The sequence below is a fragment of the Polyergus mexicanus genome, unplaced genomic scaffold (genome assembly GCF_030449975.1).
Source record: "Polyergus mexicanus isolate NDT 795.1 unplaced genomic scaffold, iyPolMexi1.0 SCAF_4, whole genome shotgun sequence".
Lineage (NCBI taxonomy): Eukaryota > Metazoa > Arthropoda > Insecta > Hymenoptera > Formicidae > Polyergus > Polyergus mexicanus.
Genome location: NW_027223324.1, coordinates 948981 through 969736, shown reverse-complemented (window position 1 = coordinate 969736; position 20756 = coordinate 948981). Strand labels below are relative to the sequence as shown.

The 20756-nt window shown below is 38.6% G+C and overlaps 1 long non-coding RNA gene across 1 annotated transcript; it reads left to right on the top strand.

Annotated features, from left to right (window-relative positions):
- The first annotated feature begins 846 nt into the window (after positions 1-846).
- On the top strand, positions 847-20377 carry LOC138932180 (uncharacterized). Its single transcript, XR_011446754.1, has 3 exons — positions 847-942; positions 17737-17842; positions 20176-20377. It is a non-coding gene; the product is annotated as an uncharacterized lncRNA (long non-coding RNA).
- Positions 20378-20756: the final 379 nt, after the last annotated feature.

The window sequence follows — 20756 nt, the reverse complement described above, 5'->3', positions numbered from 1 at the left end:
TGCAATTTCATAAAATGCAATTTTTGCAACTGTAAAGAAAAGAAATAATATTCGCTACAATATTACGCAAAAAATCATAAATTCTATCAATGCGAATTAATAATTCAATGTTAAACAATTCGTAAATTCGTAATACACACACTTTTGTAAGGAACAGTTTAAGACTTCTTCGTGATTTTCTCACAAATACTACTGCTGTTTAGTATTCTCTATTCTTTACTCTGCCTGTTTTTTGCGTCTTGTAATTCTGTAATAAGTTTAACATGCTTATCTCTCCCCATCCCTCCCTAATATTACTTCTTCCAACAAACCCCTATGTTTGTTCGCTCCCTTTTCTCCTGCGTGCATTCCCTTATCGGATATTCAAGCAAACGCTCCTTCTTTTCCTTTATCGTAATCACTCCCTAAGAAAATGACATAGAGCATAGCTATTTCGCGTGCAGTTGTTAATTTATCACGGCTATTCGTATCGGGATCGATTCTTCTCGTCCGTTAAACTCCATCGTAGTTCTTCCGCATGCAGGTTTCGGAACTGGATCGAGCATGGTAAAACGGGGTACACAGTGGATGGCGCGTACCCCGCGAGCAGAAATTATCCACTTTTGCGGTAATTCGTAGCTGCCGATGCGCATGGGGCACCACGCAAAATGGCCGCCGACTCGCGAGTCCCGATTGGTGACGACGGGGTGGGTTATTTGAACGGCGGTTGGTGGTTCAGCGTTGCCCGGCGCGAGTAATTTTGATCGTGATTATACTAATTTCATAGTATACCCCTTCTCGGTGGCTTAAGCATCGGCCGGGTTCACACGAGCAGCGACGCGAGCCAAGAGTAACAGTGCCCGTGAAATGCAGAGCGGTTCGAAAAGTCTTCTCCGCGTCGGTCGCATCCGATTTTCAAGTTTCCGATCGCAAGTACTATCGATGAACTGCGTCGAAATCCAGGTATGTTTTTCCTTCAAAATACAAAAAAGTCATCAGACGATGTAATTTTTGCGGTAATATTAAGTTGATAGTTTTTTTTTTTTTTTTTTTTTGTTTTTTTTTTTTAGATTAAAGATCGAAAAGGATTAAATACAGGACTTTCTGTTTTATTACCTGAAAACAAAAAAAAAATTTTTCTTGTAGATACGAGTTTGCTTAGCATTTTTAACATTGTTATGTAACGTTTAACATTTTGACTGATCGGTTGTCACGCATGTGTATCAACGCGTATTCATAAAGCGTGTATTCCATGCGACGCGTATTTTTTTTTCTCTTTTACGGACTAAACAGAAATCTAAGGATGAAGACTGCCGAGCGTGCGAAATAGTAATCGCCTCAGCTATTGCTATTAATGTCGGCTTTGAACTATAATTGTCTTGCGCTAGCGCGGCATTTCACAAGCGAAAGATCCCCGTTTTGCTTCCGCCCTTCTCTCTTTACCATTTCTTCTATATCTTCCTCTCTCCATTCCCTTTACGGTTTTCTCCTCGTCTGTTGCTTGCAGTTTCTTTCTTCTTCTTCTGAGATTTTTCTCTTTCTCTTTCTATCTTTCTGGTCCCTCTTCTCCTCTCCTCGTAGGCAGCAAGCGGAGCAGCGCTGCCATCGCTGCCATCGTCGTCGTCGCCCTGGTGGGGGCTAAATTACCACAATTTTGTACTTTTTATACCGCGAGGGAAAAAAAGAGGATAATTTTTGGTGGAAACGCAACAATTTTATCGGCCGTTGTTATGTGAGATCAGTTGGTGTCTACTGCCGCTGCGAGTTACACCTGTCCGCCTCGTACGCTTCGATCCGCAACGGGACCAAACGCGTTCCCGAATGTCACTTTGGCCGGGAGCGATCTCGCGATCTCTCCAACGTCGAGATGCGCATCGATAGTCGCCATCTTGGCAACCTTGATGAATGATCCTTGATGTGGAATCCCTCGCGCTTCAACTTTCCAATCAGCCCCGCGATCGCGTTTATCGGAATTATGACAGGTGCGCGTAATGACTATTGTATATTATTTTACTTCCTTCACAGTGACATTCAAGTGAAGTGTGAAGTTTTGCGCATGTAATAATACCACACATAGAATCCATAAAATATTTATCATCCGCGAGACTTTTAGCTTCAAGATATATATGATTATTCGTGCTATCAAGTGTGTGCAGCGCAGACAAACAGTCGCCATTTTGGAGAACGTTCGTTCTTTTCCCGCTAGGCGTTATATACGTTATTGTTATGTGTGGGTCAGTATTGTTATGATAGTGGAACCTTCGACCAACTAAGATTTTTCGCAAAAATTTCTTCTTTTCCTCTCTTTTAAATTGTTATTTTGATATTCTTTGCTCCGAATGTTTGGCACGATGGGAATATGCTCACGCGATAAGCTAGTTGATAGATTTTCTGAATAGCTTATATTGCTAGCAAGCTTATACTGAATAACGTATCATATTCGTAATGTATTGCTTCAATGTTAATATAGTGTTGAAATTTGCCCAAGAAAAATTTTTGACATTAAAATTTATAACAAAATTATAAAAATTAATATTTAATTTAAGTTGGAGAATTTCCATGCACTTATTAGTAACGTACTTTCTAAAATAGGTAGTTAAATATTAATTTTCCATAATTAATAAAATAATTATTTTGTTCTTAAACGATTGATTTTAATCTAATCAATTGCGGTTAGCTCATAAAACGGATTCTTCTATAGAATTGGCTGTGCAGTTTGATGGAATAGAAGCAATCGGCTACTAGCGAATGATTTAATTACTAGTTGTCGCTACGAAAAGAATTCTTCCACGGCTTCTTCGTCTTCAACGCGTAGTGCCTCTCCGAATGAATTCTTTTCGTGTTTCATGCCGGGGGCCGGAGCATCACTGTCCCGGAAGATTTATATCCTTAGAAGTTACATCCTCACGGGGTGTTCACTCTATGCTCAAAGTTCTTTTCTTTGTTGATTATTTAGCCGTAAGCGTCTCTCTGCTATACGCAAGAATTTCGGATACCAGGTCGGCCGAAGGTATCGCAATAAGAAGGAACGAAGCCCGAAAGGCATGTCGATGATCTTTATAGCCTTTGAGGCGATCTAAATGACGTAACGTTGTTAGAACTTATCTGATCTAGGGCTGGATGCTATTAAAAACCTTGATGCTACGTGGAGGGCATTCTTTGCTTCTTCGGTCATCGAGACGAAATCGAGAGTGCGCAAGGTCGATCAAGCAACCTAGATGTTGATCACGATGCAAAAATGAAAGCATAGATGAACACGACCGTTCTAACGAGATTTATTTTGCCGATGGTGAAATCGTCTCGACGGAATTGTCCATAAGTGTTAAAGTTAAATGCGGATATTATCTTGATACTAAAATAATGCAAGTACCATAGGCAACATTTAGAAGCCATGTTTACTCGGCTTATGGGTTGTTAATGATTGCATGAAGACGTTACTTATTGTCCACTGGTAATTTCAGAAAGTATACAAGTCGAGGTTTAACCATCAGTTATGAAAGCAGATAACCTGGAGGTACGCGTATTATAAACGCGTTACTTTCTACTGTATCGTAATAATAGTTTGTTAAGTTTTGAATATACCATGCAATGGTTTTAAAGGTAATATCGAACAATATAAGAGCTATTTGAGTGATTGCCCATTTTATGTCATTTTTACTATATATATCTGGTTTATAATTTTACACATCGTTCATAAGCGATTCATAAACCAGTAGGTGCTTTAGATCGATATTAAAATAATTTCTAAAATTAAAAAATAACATTATTTGAGATATTAATTATTTTTGAAGCGATATAAATTATTTTGTCACGGATCATCAATCTTGCAATCTTTGTATTTACACCTGTGTGTGCCTCTTATGATTCTGATTTTTTTTTAACTTAGTTTAACAAAAGATATTATGACGCTCTCTCAAATTTAAAAAATTTTTAAAAATAGTATTATCGCAGAAAAGATTACGTTTGCAACTTCGTCATTATCAATGGCAAGTGTTTTCCTCGGTACTTCCTTTCTCGGCGCGCGACTTGCGCTTTTCTGCGTAAAATCAACGAGATCGGCGCGGATCAGTCGCGTTCATTATTAATGCCGAGGATATCTATCGCTCCCGGGCTTGGTGGACCAACGTCGAAAAAGGGGGAGAGGAAGGCAATAAAACCGCAAGGGCGAAGAGGACGGAGGTAAATAACGGTGGAGGAGGCGTGGTTGGTGCGTTGCGGCGCCCTCAAAGCACGATCGTTCCTCGAGGATACATCCTTTAAGAGCTCGTGGTACGGCGATCGACGAAACTGGGAGCCCCGGAGATAAGATCCTTCTAGTTATCGAACGGACTCCCGTTCTCGATCAATGTATCGAAACCCGTTCACGGATTTCGACGGAGCCGCGGGCGAGTCGATCTACCTCCCGATTTCATCTCGCGCCCGAGACACTTCAGCCTTGAACTACCACAAGGACGCTTAATCGCGATCTCGTCCATTCGGATGTCCTTGATTGATTTTAAGAAGTCCCCTACCGATTCAACTCGCCGCGCGAGATCACCGTCGGCAATTTCTTTCATAAAGCATGCAGCTAACCGTCGCAATGCTCGTTTGTCTTTCCGACGGCAAGAATGTTAGCACCTGCTACCATTCATTGGTCATCGCGACCAATTTTTTAGCCCTTTCGTATAAATTGAATCTGATTGGAATGTAATTCGTGTCGAAGACAATTTGAACTTTTTTATTGAACGCATACGCCTAAAATTATATTTGAAAAATCTTGTAGATATTTTGATATAGAATATCGATATTTACTGTTTATGTCCAATGAAATGACGAACGAAATCGAAAGTCGAGTTATTTGATTCCGAAAGTAGTGGCGAAGACGAAGAATGCGCGACATCCACCCATGTCCCGTTTCCTCGAAAACGAGACAAGATACATCCGCGCCGGATAGCAGAAATGAACGAAACACGCCTAAAGCCCTGGGCATCAAACGATACCTTCGACCCGAGCCGGGGATCACTTTAACGATGATACGATGAACCCGCGCCCACGGAAACAAAGACTGAGACGTAAGAATGAAGGGATATACGTCGTTTAAGGTAGTAATTACACCCTCTTTTTATATCTCGCAGCCGCGCGGCAGATGCGGCTAATGATAGCCCGAATGTGGCGATGTGTCTCACGGCAGGAGACGCGACCCGGAATCCTCGGATTCTGGCGCCGTTGATCATCGGACATTACGGTCGGCTACCAATCGGAATCGTCGAGATATCGCGTGTGATCCCGATGACGGAAACCTTTACATGTAAAGAAATTGCCGTCGAGTTTGAAGAATTGAAGCTTCCAAATTGATGGCTTTGGATATTTTCTGTTGAATCTTCCGTGTGTCTTGCGACGCGTGGACGCGCATCGCGATAATAATAAATAGTCGATAATTCGCGACTATTAGCTCAAAAAATAACTACGAAGTAATCTTAGAACTTCCTGTAACGGATTTCCAAATTGACGGCCTTTCTCGTATGTCGATTTCACACGTTGCTTCTAGGTGTTTGGACATCTCTGAGATATGATTAGAATATTTAATCAATGATTACTAAGCTGTTGATTATTTATTTCTCTGCTGGTTTTACCGTTCTTTTTTTTCTTACATTTATGAGTTTATTATATAATATACATAAATTATGAATGTCCGTTTCTCTCTCTCGACTAACTTATTTTATTTAACGATTAGTGTTGAGCGTAGAAAAACTTTTTTCCATTTCTAATAATTAATTCCGCGAAAGCAGCAATTTTGAAATGAAGATATAGAATTGCTAAACTTGGGTGGAATACAGAGATACAAGACTCCGTTGGGTGGAATACAATGATTATAAATGATAACGAAGTATTAAATTCTCTGTCTATTGTTCATGATAAAAAACACTATCTCTCGCACGTAGCAGCTACACCGATTTATCTAGGTAGCATCAGAAAAGAAACGGAGCGGTGTTTCGGAACATGCGTTTCACGCGAGCCACAAAATTTCGAGAAAAACCATAGTATTGCGTGAAAAACTCTGGAATCCTACGAAATTTGTTTCTACGTCTCTATTACACGGGAGATTCTATCTATATGCAGATTCCAAACGTGTTTTGTCGCTCTTTGTGAAATTAAACTTGTTGTATTCCTTTTGTACGCGGTTCCACCGTGACGGAGTTTGTGTCCACGAGCGAAGAAGCGAAGGCTACGATCTTGACCCGCCCCGCGCCTTCAGCAGCCTCTAATTAAGAAAAATTTTATGAGCCGCGCTACGGGTTCTGTCATTTGTTTGCTCAAACACGCCGGAAGTTCAAGCTAATTGATTATCTGCTAATTTGTAACGTTGTCTGCTTAGAAGACATTGGTCGTTCGATACCACCTTTCCTCTTTTCTAATGTCGTGTATGGGGAGATTCGGTCCAAATGATTATTAATAATAAAATTATAACACGAATCATCGTCAAAAATTATTATCGTTATTTTATAAACGATAATATATCCATTTAATCAGAAATATTTTCACACGTATAATTCTCTCTTATCTCAAATTTTTTAAAAATAAAGATAACAATTAAAAAATCCATAAGAATTTAACTAGAAGGTTTTATGTCCGTTAGTTTCATGTTTAACTTTAAATTGTGAATTATATTTCCGTCACGCCGTTTACGAAAATTTACCAATGTAAATGTAATATGTAAATACATCATTGCGATTGATGGAACTTTCACGAGAAACAACTTTTGTACATCGCGATCCGAACAATGCATACGCGTGTTTTCAGACGCTCGACACGCGATCAATGATTGAGGGTAGGTATAAGCCAGGTGAATATACAGCTGTTCCGTCCATGAATTTCTAATGCTTCAAAAATCGCGGCTTACTTGCATGAATAATAAACGACCGTGCGAAGTGTTCGTGTACAAGAGAGGGTCGATTGGCCTTTTTTCGTTGAGATTTTCAATGTTTGATAAATAGATGATAAATATTATATATTAATCCATAATCATATGCAGATTCTTTAATTTAATAATAAATAAAAAACGGAATAAATGGGTATTTTAAAATAATCGCAAACAATATTTTAAAACAACGAATATTCTATGACAAATTTTCCTATTAATTTATATGTACGCACAAACATTTGAACTGAAACCATAAACGCGTCGACTTTCATTCACATGAAAGTAGAAGCGAGTAACGTTTACTCTTGTCTCGTTAGCGGATTGGATAATTGTATCAAACTTGATCTGATAAGGATGACATAATTTGAGGTCGTTGACTGTGCATCTTTTCAGCATTACTCACGGCTTTACGATGGTGAGATTTGTTTGTCATTAGGCTGGTTATTTTTACCTCCGCGTTGTCTTCAATCACGAAAGGAAAATAAATTTAGATTTCAGGAAACGTGATTGAATGTCGTTAACGATTAAATAATCATTACTCTTAAAGCTTTAATCGTTCGGATACCGAAGTTAGAATACATAAATGCATTAAATGTTTAATATGCGTCCAACGCTGATGTTTCTTTTTTAAACAAAACGCTTTATTCGCGTTTTCTTCTTAATATCTTTTCTTTTGTAATCTCATTATATGTACTCTTGTACGCGTCATTGGCATAAAGGGAGAGAGTCGATTATTTATCTTTATATATTGATGAAGAAATTATGCACCTATGCAATTTTATTGAAAATTGACTTGGATTGAGCGGCAAAGCGATATTGTTATTGCATCCGTATGATTATTATGTCTTATACGTACTATCTATGCAAATTATCAATGATACGCAACATCTCATTACTATATATTACTATACATAATATATAATCTGTTCATTTACTGGTTACCTAACAATTTCCTACTCGCAACGTATCGTGTTCTATACTGACTTAAATGAAATAAGGTGACATTAATCGTTAGACGACGCAATAAGCTATCCATCCGTCTCTTGAAGAATGTACCGTAATACGTAGTGTATACAATAACACATTTTTCGAGAACACCTCGTCGGCTTTTTGAGGTCGGGGGCAGCGTTCCATCGCGGATCGCAGGAACTCGGCGCTGACCCACTACGCGGGCCCGAGCTGCGTAATAACACGGCAGCACGAAACAAACCAACGAATTAGGTACTATCGGGTTCTGCGAAAGCGGTCGACAGACGGACGTTACCAGGACGAACGAATGAACCGAGTGAACGAGCGAACGAACAGACGGACGAACAGACAGCTAGTGTGCGAGAGGGCCGGAGTAAGTCGAGCGGAGCGAGGAAGAGACTACGAGGAGCGAGACCTCGAAAGGGCCTGGCCTCGTGCAATTACGGGGCCTCGGCAACCCCGGCATTATCCCCAATTATCCGCATGCGTTTTCAAGTTAGGCTCTCGGATCCCCTCGGGGGCCGGGGCCCGCGCGAGAGCCACCGCGAGGCATCGCGACCCAAATGTCCATACGAGCCTCGGAGATACGGAGCACGGAAGGAGGAGAAGATGCGGAGAGAAGGAAAGATAAAGGGAAGGAAAGGGGAGGGAAAGAGAGACTGGAGCACCGACGATCCATTATGTGGCGTCTGCCGTCAGACACGGATCGATTTCACCGTTTCGGAGCGATGTCTAGTCTTGCTGCGACCGCAAAAGCTGCGCGATCAGAACGGTCGCATGCCTTGCGGCGAGTATCACGAGGAATCTCGAGATATGACGATTTCGAAATATCTGAGTCAACATCTTAAATATACGTCAAAGATTAGCTTCATACAATAATAAAAATATTTCATAGTATCAGAAATATTTAAATAAATGAAAAATTATTTAAATAATATTCCAAAGGATAAGATACACATTGTTAGATTTTAATAGTTCTATATATTTTTTTAGACAAACCGTACAATCTTAACAGAGTTTTACAAGAACTATCTAATACTTTACTTAATGATAAATGCTACTTGTATATATTTTTTATTTTGTTTTTTACTTTTTGTATTTGTATGAAGATTTTTCTATTTGAAAAAAGAACAAAAATTGACCAAATATTTATAAAATTGAGTTTACATAATAGAGAACGCATATCCAGGAATATACGCCATAGTCAAGCGTGCAGCAAATCGAAATACTATCGATCTATTACGTGGCATCAGATCCGAATCGATGTCGATTGTTTGAACCTGCGAGTTCTTAACCGCAAGGCATGCGACCGATTCGTCGCGAAGAGCTAATGCAGAGCTATTCTGACATCCGCGCATCGAATACCTCCGGTGTAATCGTGATGAGGGAAGGACGAGGCGGAGGAAGGTCGAATGATCGATTACGCGGCCGCCAGGTGAAAACCGTTATCGATCTACGGAGAGTGGCTCTGATGGCTTTAATGTAGCATATCGATTATTGGATTTTCTCGAGATTTAACGTTGAAATGTCATAAACGTAACGCGAAAAGATAAATGGGAATGACGATATTCGAAATAGTGATAACGAGTCAAGATAAGTAGGAGTTATCTTCGATTGCAATTTATCGCAATATTCTAACGGAAACGCTATAAAGCTATACGATCAAATATGCTTGGAAGATAATTTCGAAGGTAACGGAATCAACAAGAAAGAGACAAGTAAAGAATGACGAATACCGATGGAAGCGAACGGCTGTAAATGCATTTTTGTGGTCGCGCCGCTCCTTTCTAGAGCCTAGACGCGATGTTTACATCGAGAAAGCTCCATTGTAACCGCATAAAATCTCGCCTCGACGACGCTGGGAGGATGGAATAGAGAAAAGATAGAGCGAGAGAAGGCATTCCATGTAAACCGTTATGATGACACGGCATTAATGGAAGATTGTTTATCTCGGATTTTTCCTTACCGTTATTTTCTCACGAATATTCATAATTACTATGCTTCTTCCGAGTAATATCCACTGAGATACTGAACTTATATGCTGTGTAAAATAACCGGAAACTGATCACAAGATTGGAAAAATTATAATATTTAAGTAATTACAACAGTGAGATGATTAACCTACGACTAATTACTTGTTTAATAAAAATAATAATTTACTAATATATCTCATTAAAACGTTCAAAAACTTTCGAATATTAGAATCTTTTAAAACAATTTTTATCTCGCTTATATTAACTATACGAAAAACTCAAGCGTGCTTGTATCACGATTTTACTAAACATAACATTAATGCAGTTTATGAAATCTGTAAACGGAAGAAACCGCTAAACGATATCAGACACAAGATTTTGATAAGAATTTCATACTTAACTGCCTCTTTCATGCATGAATCGTAACAGCTAAAAGGCGGCTAAGAAATCTTACACGCTTATAGTATGTGATTAAGTATAACCGACGCGCGCGGGATACCTGATATTAGCCGATTCATCTGAGCGAAGACGAAACCGAGCAACATATTCGTAATTGCGACGGCAGCCGGTCAACTTAACCATCGTATAGCTTACCGTCTTCCGACACAAACTTCCTAGCCATCTTAAAAGGGTGTAATTCCGCCGCGCGGTATCTCGTAAGCTTTCGTCAATCGGCGGAGATCTACGCCGTCGATCTAAGCCGCTCAATCACGGGAGGGTAGGGCCGGGTGTGGGCACTTGAAAACGGAGCACTTTGGAGAACTCTCGGGCGAGTTCCCCGGGATGGCGTGCCACGAAAGATTTACAGTCTCCGCAGCGGAAAGGGTACCGAGAGGGCGGTCGGTGGAAGAATGGTTTCCGGTAGCGGTAGTTCATACAGCTCAGACATCGCATCCGTGCATACATTCGCATTAAAACAGATACGCATGCCAACGCCTGCGAAACTAACTGTCGAATCGGCCAGTAGATATTAAATCTGATACGCTCTCGCATCCCAGCAGAGATTTTTAATCTAAAAAATTTCTTATCGTTGTATATTTGCGTCCGTGAAGAATGCTTTAAATTGCAGCGAGACTTTACGCGGGAATGTGCGTTAAAGTATAATTTAAGTATAATATAATATAATTAAAATATAATAATTTTTAAAAGACACCAAGCCTTTTCATTCGGTTCTGTAGTGAACGCGATTCATATACATTCTTGCTCTTCCAACATCTTATGCTGAGTTAATTCAACCGGAAGTATTTATGAGAAAATGTGGAGGATTGACTTGATTTGAAATGTCGTTGTCAAAGTGTGCCCTAGAGCGAGTGTACAAACCCATAATCTTATGCGAATCATCTCATCGTAATTACAGTCGAATTGAGTGAATGCGACTTTACATGCTTGTAACTTTTCTTACAAATTCACCGCATACTCGTCAAAATAATATTTTCCCAAGAAAAGTTTATCATATATCCTTTTTACTCCGTACTGTATACCATACTTTCTACAATATTTTTTTTTCTTCTGTTGCAACTATTGACCGTTCCTCGACATAGTACGAATAATATCGACTACCAACACTATTAATCGAACTTAGAGTAACTTAAATTATAACGTGCAACGGCGGCGAAGCATTGTTACTCTTGAAGCGTACGATCTGTTTACGTCGACAACTACACGCAAGATTAGAAGTTAAAGTGTTAAAGGAATTTCAGCTTTTGTTCGTTCCGCGTTCGGGCGTAAACCACGTGTCGGTTACGGTCGAGGCTGCTATTTTCCGGCGGACGATCCCTTCAATCAGGAATTACACGCGGCATGGCGTGGTGCGCGGCCGGCGCAGCTCTTGCGCGGCTTACACCTTTCGAGCACAATTTTCATAATGATATGCGAATGCGAGAGAGATCGGAGTGGCGTTGCACGGCTCCATCTGACACATAGAACGAACCACGGCAGATGACGATCGGTCCCTCTGCTTCCAAGACCGATATTCTTCGGGGATAATGAGCGTCGAACCGCCTATCATCGTGTCAACCGCGTGCGCGACATTGACATTGTATCCTGTCCTCTTCGCCGCTGCCAAAAGTCGGACGACGCGCTCGTTAAAAAAAAAAAAGAAGGGGAAGCTCGACATAGCAAGGTGCAACGAACTCCTCCGGCCGGCCAAATTGCTACCTTCTTCAGCACACCCTCCTTATTACGGCTCTAGTTCCGTCGTGGAAAATCACTTTGAGGGAGTTTCCGACGAAGTTGGGGATTTAAGAAGCGGCAACTATAATTGAATAGATTTACGCGCGGACAATGCACTCGCGTGATCAGAGAAAACGTTCTAGGAATTGTTTGAAATACATTCAAGTTTTTATTCGAGAAACTTCTCGAGCTTTAATGGAAAATATTGCATTATTTATTAATTTTAAGTTGTTATGTATTTAAAAAGAAGGTTATTTTATATTACTACTTGATATCGCTAAATGTAAATTTATCGCGATTTCTAGATTATTCAAAATGATAAATGTAAATGTGTAAATGTAAATTTTTAATTCTCTTGATCAAAATATTCAAAGTGTCCATCGCATGTTATTAATTGTATACCATCGTTTCATAAACATCCTTCGACAAAAATAGTTAAAAAATAGTTAAAAAAAGAATAATGCAGTTTCCAATTATACTGCTCAATGAATTATTTTTATTATTTTATTATATTATCTTGGCATTATCTATTATTAGATTGAAGGTGCTTTGTGATGCCTTGTAACAAAATCGCGCGTTTATATTTCGACGAAATATTAAATCGGCGACTTTTCTTCTTCGGTCGCAAAACTAGCGGCCTTGATCGCTCCACGTAGGAAGTTCATGACCGTGATTCAAGAAGATTGCATCCGAGTTCGCTTGTGCGGACTCGGCCGGAACACAGTGGGATTCTCACGCGAGTTTCCGCGTACAGGCGTATTCGCGCGTTCCTCGCATCACGAGCTCTCGGCATCGGCTTCTCTTGCCGCGCGTGCAGCTTTCGAAATATCGTGGCTCGCTCCGTTCTATGGTTCGGTGCCTATCAATCACTTGGTGCATGGTCCGACAATAAGACTCCACGAAAGAGGGAGCTATTATCCTGCCAGACTCTGGTGATGCACGACCTCCACGGCCCGACTCTGGACCTTAAACCCTCGCCAAATGCGATCGTGAGCCGCACGAAAATTTCGTAACGTTTTGCGAAATGGCGAGAGCGAAGCATCTGACGGTACTCGAAATGTAATGGAATTCCACATTTCTTAATGTCAGTGTAGATAACAGAATATTTGTTATATACTTAATTTTAAAGAGACTGTTTTACAGAAATTTAATGTGAATCTTAATCATTCAAATATTCAATATTAAAAATGAAAAATTATGAATAAAAATTGTGTTCCATAATTAAACTTTTATTATATTATAATGAAATTCAATCCCCGTTTATTGAAAATTATGAAATTGACGGAAAGTATATATTCTGTATAGCTTGGAAAATTTCTCCGAAAAATCTTCTAAGATTACAAATACGTACCGAGTATATCGTAGAAAGAGAGACAGAGAGAGAGAGAGAGAGAAATCTTAAAATAAAGCGAGGTAATATCAGTAAGAAGTACATGTCGGAGCCGAGGGAAGAGAATTATGATGGTGCGGGCCCCCAGGAAGCCTCACGTCCGTATTAAATCTCAGGCAAGCACGATGGCATAATGAAAAATCCGACAGTAGACATAAGTCAGGGCCGTCGCGAGGAAGAGCGATCGAGCTCGTTCTCCTCGTGAATATTCATCGATCTCTGCTTCGTCGTACAATAGCAGGGCTGAGAGTGGCGAGGAGAGAACGAGATTCCGCACTATTGGTGCGAAAAGAACGCCGGTGACGATACAATATTCTTTACTATTATAACGTGCTCCGATCTTCGTGTTAAAATTTAGACCGATTAATTCTTCATACATGTTATTTCTCTACTCAAATTATTTTAAAGAATATTGACTATCGTTATTTTCCACTGATCCCTACGCACATTCATATATATATTTTTTTTAATTTTATTAACTTTTTGCATACAATTTAGATATCTATAAATATTTTATCATCTTGAACGTACGTAAATATTTGATTCAATTATTCCATGTGAATGTTCCAAGATGTAGAAAATCGTAACACTGTTTGTATTAAAAACTTTTCGGGGATTTCCAATAATTATTTCCTAAAAGCAATTCAGAAATATTCACCATCTTTGAAGAGTTGCGTGTTAGGCTTAGTATCCACGTATCCTCGAGGAAGGAAAAAACTCGTTGTACATTATATGTATATCGATGTGCGTGTGCAATCGAGGATACATATAATGCCAAGACGATCTATCGCTATGTATCCGCCGACGGCGCGAATCGTTATGAATGCAAGTATAATGCATATAACAAAGACTGAAAACTCCAACTGGTTGGAAATTCGCAAATCATACAACGCATCGTTATCAAAGATGATTTTTTCTCAGTAACGTTTATTTCATTAATTCCATTAAACTCATAGAATTCGGTACGTCTCGGAATTATCTCCTGATTTTTCGTTATGACATCTTATCACGTTCCTTATAAAAATATTGTTGTATTTGTGTAGTTTCTCTGCGTGACTGGCTGTACAAGGTATATCAGATTTAGAACACTTTCTTAATTACATATAGGCAATAAAAAAATTATTTGAATTTAAAAACTCATATTCTATCTGAAGAAAATTTCAATTGTGAGATTAGATACAAGAATTTAGAATTAAAAACAATCAGGATAATTTTGTAATAGCCAAAGGTCCATAGATGAAGTATACTAGACAAAATACATTACATCGTGCAATGTTATACGTAAATTTAAGAAATAATAAATTTTTGGAGCTAGAAAATGATGAAAAAAACCGCACCTGGGTCTTTTTTTGCATTTCTTGTCTGCTTTTGGTCGCGGGGTGCAGTTGCTTTCGAAATGACATGCAAATGCAATGGGTATCCAAGGCGAGTCTGGTTTTTCAGGGCGTTACTCTCAGAAATTCTGGTCGGTTGGTTGGTCGATGCAGAACGTCGAGGGCGGTACATCTGTCGGCGGAAGATTTATATCCCGAAGCCGAGGTTGTGCTTCTACCCATTCCCGACTCGCGATCGTGCTAGGCACGCAGACAAAAAGCAACTTTGTATCGGAATTCGCGTATCAGCGACGCCTCAAAATAAATTTCTTACATCACGCAACGAATTAAAATATTCGAGCCTAATTTATGTACATCAGCATATGCAACTATTTAAATTTGAGTTGAGAATAAAGCTAGGAATATGAATCAGAGAGGGAATTTATTTGCATATGTGTGCAGATCGTGAATTTTTTCGGCAATTAAGCGGAGAGAGAGCGAGAGAAAGAGAGAAATCTATGATAACATCTGTTAACAAATTGACTGACAATTTTTGTCCCCTGATAATCTCAGGAAAATAATCAACTCGCGCTTAATTAATTAAATATTTACAGTTACCGTTTTGCGGCACGCAACACGGGGCCCGTATTTTAATACACGCGTGTGGAAAACATGATAAATGTTACAGTAGTGTATCAAATACTGATACACCACTGCAAAATTCAATATTGTTTACATCATCGATATAATGCATTTCTCGTGTTAAACAGCTGGAAAAATAATAGGTGCCAAAATTTAAATATGTATGTATGCCAATTGTGTTGAATCAATTAATGATATATTATCATACTAAAGAACAAATATTTTGCAATGTACAATAAATGAATATAAAATGCAAGAATATATAATTAAAAAAAAAAAAAAAAAAAAAAAAAAAAATAAAGAATTATAATCTGAACAGGGAAGCGGGGGTGGAAATCCAATGATCGCGCTGACTCTTGCGGTACGAATACCAGACATTAACGTTCACCACGGCGCGGTTCAAAATAGAGGATTCCGGCTTGGCGAGAAAACGATGCGATGCGGCGCGATTATAACTCGGCCGCAAGGCCCCGTCGGGTCTATCAAAACCCGTTCAGCCATACATCAATGCCATCTATACGTATAATTTCGATGTCGACTGGCTTTTGGTTTTATTTGCCACGTGTAAAAGCGAAGGCGTACGCGCCGCAATGCGAGATTTGATGTTAGTCAGACGCAACACGCCGCACTTCGTTCCATTTTTTATATGTCGATCCAGACCTTTCGTGATGTTTCATATGGTGGCAAACTGGTACCAGTAAAAAGAGAAATATTTTGTAACTAATAATTATTGTGCAAAAATCGACGCAAAGTATAGATCACTGCAAGAATCGAAGGGAAAGATACTATATAATAGTCGTATAGTAGTTGTACGACTATTTTTCTTGGGAGGGTACATATATATAGTATAATTTGTATATTAATATAGGAACTTATCATGTTATATCGGAAGACTTTATTGCCGTTCAACAATCATTTTTATACATATTTGACAATCTAATTAACTAGAAATCGATACTAAGTATTAACTAAATATAAAACGTACGTAAATAGAACATAGGAAGAGCATAGAGCATTATTAGCAGTTAAATGATACGATATTATTCGAAGGTAATATGATTTAATAGCCCTGTAATTTTGATCATTCAACTATCCTCAGACTACAGATATATATGTATAAGCATAATGTCAATTCTCTCTAATGTGTTCTCTTTGGATAATTATGATTCTGATTAACATATATTAAGATATGATCGATTTTGTTCTCGCGACATTTTTACTTTTTGGTAACATCAAACTAGTGCATAATTATATATTTCTGACGTTTCTTATAAACATTGTGACTTTTTCGTGTAAAATTTTTATAACTTTTGAAGCAGACTTTTATCAAATTTTTTAAATTTGCGAATACATGTGTATTCAGCGCATTCCTCCCAGCCATTTTACTCGAAAGAGATCGCGAAGGACCGGGCGCGGGCGAGAAAGCCCATACACCACGCGCTCTTTTTGCGCCGAGATCGGTAATAACCCAATAAATCAGAGTACCCCAGCCAGTGCAATTACGTTCCGTGGCTGAGAAACTCGCAGAACCCAACCCCTCTCGTAAATATTGCCCTCTGCGCACCAACGCAGCATCCTCGCCGGGTCCGCCGCCGTTTCTTCCTTTCTCGCGGCTTCCTCTTCTTTTCTTTTTTCGATGGTCTCACGACCCCGCCGCAACTAGAAGATCCTCCTCGTGTGTGCGCCGGGGTTGTCGATACTCGTGCCTCATCCCCCTTGCGAGCATCCTGTGCTTGTGTTCTTTTATTACCCGCCCGCCGTTCTTCCCGGACGTGGACACCATAGCGCAACCATGGGAACCATCCTCGCGTGAAGCGTTCGAATCGTTTCAAGAGGGGAGAGGAGAGTTTAATTGCCACTGTGCGATCTGTTAATTCGCGAGTGTCAGCTTGAGAAAGCGAGCTGAGAAGCGAGAGGGAGGATTTATCTCTCCACCGTCGACAGCATCGACGCGAGGATTCTGCGGGAGTGCGTGTTTGAGAAAATATGGGGGTCAAAACGCGACGGACAAGAATGTGTTTAGGTCGTGGAAAAGGGAACGAAACAGAGGAGATTGAAATTCCTTTACTGTAAAATGTTGAACGAAAGAGAGTCGACACATAGAATTAATTAAAGGTAAATAGATATCTTTCACATCGAGAAAAATGTTTTCTTACTTAAGATTAAATTGATAAAACACTACACAACATTAAATATATATATATATATATATATATATATATATATATATACTAAATAATTCATAATATATTTATATAATATTCTTAATATATTTTATATTAAAAATATTATTAATATAAAATATGGCTGTGCTATATGGATTAAACACTTTAAATATATTTGTCGCCCTCTCTTCGTCACAAAACGTTGATGAACATTTGCTCGATTATTTTTCAGGGTGGCGAAGAGAATGAGGGCTACCATAAAGGAGCTACCATAATGTTTTTCGAAAATTGTCGCCGGCATGCGATGCCATGCACGCTCCGCACATGACGTACGACAGGTATGCCATCACAGAGGGCAATTCTATCAATTTCTCTGTCATTTTCGAAGGGGTAGGAGATGCGAGTTTTTTGACAGTCGGTCCGCGCCATTACGCCAATAATATATCGTCGTTGGAGAATGCAATGATCCGTTTGTCGAAGCATTAAGTAGAGAAATGTCAAACGTAAAAATGATACAAAGCAAATTATACATCGCGCTGAAACCTGCACGAAAAAACGGTCGACTAAATGTCATGAATAATACATTCGAAGCGATCTGTGTGCGTTATTGCGTTCAATAATTATTGAGAGAAGCGCACACTATGACACATACACACGCCAGATAGTAAATAACATTATGTTGACAATTCCAGCTTGTAACGCACAACGCGTATTGATATCGAATATCAAAAGACTCGCATAATTTTTTAACTTTAGATACGCCAATTAGCCGCTTTGTTACACCGCCTCTATGCTTAGTGAAACGATAGAGAGGTATCATATTCACAGGTATGTATTATATTCATTTGTTTGATAAATGTCACGAACTTTTGCGATTGTAATTCTTCTTACATGATATTACGTAAACGGTTTGCAATAGAAACTCTGATGATTATTGAGAAAAGAAAGTAATACTATTGTTACACAGTTCCATGATAATTGCTCATTGTTTCCAAGAAACGCCTTGGTAACATTTGTTAAAATTTATAATACCAATCTCAAAGGAGATATTGTAATATTTATCTACCATTCAAAATTAAAACTTTCACGCGTCTCATTTATTTTAAGTATATCTTGTTGCTTATTCTTGTTGCACGACATAAAAAATAGAAACATTTTACTTTACTCTGGAATAAAAATAAGTTCCGTCGTTTTGAGTAGCTGCTAAGATAATATTGAGCAACAATGATGGTTTTCCGAAGTATCCTAGTTGCCGTCGGCATTTTAAAATTAGACGATAAATCTCGAGACAAATAGGCTTTTAGGAGGCCTAGCCGTTAGAAAAGAAGCAAGTAGAAAATACGAAAATGAGAGAACAGGCTGCCAATAGATTTACGAGGCCATCCGTCTTCGTAGTACGCACTTGATGCTCACACTCGCGATAAAGCGCAACTCATCTATGCCGTATATATGTTTGTGCGCACGGCACATACACATATTTACGTACGATTCTAGAGGAATGGTTCGTTTATTATAACCTACGAGGCGTAATTGTTTCCAAGGAACCGACATGGAGAAGACCTTACCTGAGAATCTAGAAGTATTGGTAGTGTTGTATAGGGCGTTTCAGCGATAGTGCTATTAGTCATGACCACCTCGATCGATTCTAATTGCGGTAATACATGAGAGAACTATGCGTTAGAATCTGCATTAATATAATCGAATCCAAACTGCCAGAATTTCGTAAGAAAAAAATCGCGCGCGTGCTGTGGAAAAATGAATAATTTAAGAAATATATATTTACAAGAAAATTAAATTAAAACTTGCTAATATGATTCACACACATATATATTTAAGTTTTTCACACACACACACACACACACACACACACACACACACACACACACACATATATATATCTAGTTTTATTCTTATTAAATTTGATGTCCATTTTTTAATTCCTGAAATCTTGAAAACGATGGCGTTATAAGAAAATTGTGGATTAGATAAGTAGATTAAAATAACTGCTTAATTATTTATTTCAGCGCGCTTATCCAATTTATCACAACAGGAAAGTATGTTAATGCAAGCCATAATATATTGTAAATTCGATAAAATTATAACTGCGGATCATGATAACGTAGCTCTGAATAGTAAAGTATGTATAGTATTTAACATATTAGAATAATAATACAGTAGCATATAAACTTTTACAGAGTTTTGTTAAATGTAAATTTGAAACGACGAGACAAATTTGCAAATTTGTAACGAGTTTGACGGTATCGTTAGCAATGAGACCTTGCTCGCGAAAATGTCGTGATATTAGTTGGCTTCCGCGGGAAACCCGAATGATAGTGCCGCTAGTCACGATTATCTCGGTCGATTGTAATTTAGCGAGCGCAAAGGAAGCGGTTGTATTTTTATCACTCATCATGCAAAGTTACCTTTTTTACAAATGTCGGAAACGTGCGTCGACTTTATCCGAATTCCACGTAATAATAACGCTAAAAATAATCGAATAACATAGGCAACCTGTGACTCGCGATTAAATTAGAAACACGCTATGTTGAATGATGCGATATTGACGTGTCTCATCAACTTTGTTTTCCCCTGAGAATGACGCAATAAATCAGACATCAGAGACATGAGTAATAACAAAAAATTAACCGCGATTAATTATATTTACTTCCAGATTTGTGCCCCTCGCGTAGCGTAAACTACAAAGACACTATACGTGTACGAATCTTGCTGAGATGACCATGGCTGGAAGATCATCTTTGTAGGAGCTTATCCCGATGGTAATGGCTGCATAATTAATCGGACAATATGTAAATTTCTTTGTAAGATCAAACGCTCGGCTATTAATCAAACTCGAGATTACTACATTCGTCTCTTCCATCATGAATAGGACAGAAGAAACGAAAACTGAATATGGCTATTAATCGTGCAATGCTGTGTACTTGAAAAACATGTATCATTATATATGCTTTGAGTGTATGCAATACATGATTAATAATAGACATTAATATATTTACTAAACAAAGTACATATTAGTAAAATTACATTCATGAAATTAAAAAAAACTTTACACAAAAATTTAATATCATTCAACACGTACAATTATTCATTACTCTTTCAGCTTTATTCTTGATAAAATCATTAATCATTTTTCTATAGATGCAATCTTTTATCATCTTAAGATGCGAAAAAAGCGCATGCCCGCTTTGCGCATAAAACTTTTGCACATTTCACAATATTATCGCGTGTTACAAG